At 29.4% G+C, this 2,302-nt stretch overlaps 1 pseudogene; it reads left to right on the top strand.

Moving 5' to 3' along the window:
- Nucleotides 1-1,958: 1,958 nt before the first annotated feature.
- On the top strand, nt 1,959-2,084 carry LOC122199080 (annotated as a pseudogene).
- Nucleotides 2,085-2,302: the final 218 nt, after the last annotated feature.

Raw genomic sequence — 2,302 nt, 5'->3', positions numbered from 1 at the left:
AGTACTAGAGTACTAGAAAGGGCTGGGGGGTGTGGGAATTACTGGAAAGGAGAAAATGTTTTAGGAAATAATACCACATTTCCTGGAATTAAAGGAAGAAGGACTTCTGGTTGAAAGTCATCGCAGATTGACAGAGTTAGGTAAAAAAAGCCCATACTTAGACACATAAAAGAATTTAAGAACATAAATTAAAAAGGGGAAAATTACAGCTCTCAAAAGTAACAAAACACCAATAAAGTTACAAGAATCAGATAGACAAAATAATGCTTAAAAGAAACCAAAATGTATAAAGTCAATAATGTGATATTTTTCACGTGTTGAAGGCAAGAATGTTGAATATAAATTTTATGTGCAACCAAATTGTCACTTAAATGTCAGTGAAATAAAAACGAGCTAAATGTTTAAACTAAAAAAAGAAAGGTTTAAAACCAGCAAAAAAAAAGGCAAGAGTTTCTAAAACAGAAAGGAAAATAGTAAGGACAGGATAGAAATAATGAATGCAATAACAAATGACAAAAGTGATAAACCAAAATATTTTTTAATTAATAAGATAAATTCTAAAAACCTAATGAAAAATAGAAACAAAGATGCCAATAAAAATATGGAATAAAAGAGGTGATTTAGAAAACAACAGAAATTTTAAAATACAATAAAAGGGCATCATATTGAACAATTCATTAAAATGTTTGAAAGCCTAGAATAAATAAATGCACATCTAGATTATAAAAATAAAATATGGCCCCAAAAGATTGAAAACTTGAATGAGAAAATAAAATTAAGAAATTGTAAATGGCAATTAAGAAACAAATTTCCCTTTTTCCAGTGCAAGGCTTAGGTGGTTTTACTCTTGAGTTTTACTCAAGAAATTCAAACAATAATTAACACTTATACAAATCATAAATTCTGTCCAGCTTTATATTTTCAATGATGATTATGTAACTGTTTGCACAATTGAAAAATTAGTTGTAGCAAAATATTCATTTAAGAATGTTAAAAAAATGTAAATGCAAAAGTTCCAAATGGAACATTTGATAATTGAATCTGATGGCCTACATTTAAAAAAATCAAGTGAAAATAGAATGTATCCTAATAATACAAAAATTGATCTACACAATAATATTCTACTAATGCAATATACCAATCTACTACAAGCATTCTATATAATAGACAAAAATTAAGAATATGAAAAACAAATAAACTAGCATTCCCCAAACACTGGTTACTCTTTATCATAAGTATAATATGGTCAGTGTAATAAAGAAAGTACGGGGGGAATAAAAGAAGTGTAGGGCTCGTAAAAATTGTCACTTTGGCAGAAGATATTTCCATCTACATAGAAAGCCCACAAAATCTACAGACAGACCATTTAAAACAAATAAGAGAATTCAACAAAGTGATTTAATTAAAGATAAATTCACAAAAAATAAAAGTATAATTTTTATACTAGGAACATCTGCAAAATATCAAATATGACTGAATTTTATTATTATTGTTCATGTCAAACATCTTGGAAAAGGTAACGTTTCCTGGGTTCCATGGTTTTCAAATTAGCAAATTTTTCTGATTAAAAGGTCAATGTGTTTTTGCCATTTACAAAGAAATCTATTACAGCATATGGAAATGCATATTGTTTTCACATTTACCCAAATTGTCATTTTCGAACTTTTGAAATTAACAAGAAATGCACTAGCTAGAAGTCAAAGGGATTACTGTTAGATTTATCTTCATTATTTTTACTCAAGTATACATGACAAAGTTGTTAGAAAAGTAAGAAAAAGATAAGGCCAACCAGGGCAAAGAAAAAGTGAGCAGATATATAACATGTTAAAACTCTCTTCAGTCTACTCTGTGCTTCCTTATTTGTAATAAAAGTAGTTGCTTTTTCCTGGCAGAGTCTCTCTCCAATTTAACCCTAAATGTGCTCTGTACCTCTTATGTGTTTTTATCTTTATCATCCAGTCACTTCTTGGCCTTTTGGCTAAGATCAAGTGTAGTACCTGTTCTTACCAGTTTAATATTTTTATCACCCAGTGTACAATAACAAGGCCAAACCCTTATTAATAACAATTTTACTGCCATCCTTCACCAGGAAATATGAAGGATCCTCTGAAGGATCTTTAAGCACAAATCTGCATAATGGGGCAGTTGGTTCATTCGAAATTATAAATTGGCTCATTGATTGCCTTTGACAGAAAACTAAGAGAAAGGGAAATATGAGATTTTTAAAAAAAAATGGAATTACATCAAAATTCCTTACATTTGAAAGAGTATGCTCCATTGCTGTTGTAGGCAAATACCAGTA

Source organism: Panthera leo, chromosome C2, assembly GCF_018350215.1.
Source record: "Panthera leo isolate Ple1 chromosome C2, P.leo_Ple1_pat1.1, whole genome shotgun sequence".
NCBI lineage: Eukaryota > Metazoa > Chordata > Mammalia > Carnivora > Felidae > Panthera > Panthera leo.
The sequence above is the reverse complement of the archived record's forward strand: the minus strand, read 5'-3'. Positions and strand labels throughout refer to the sequence as shown.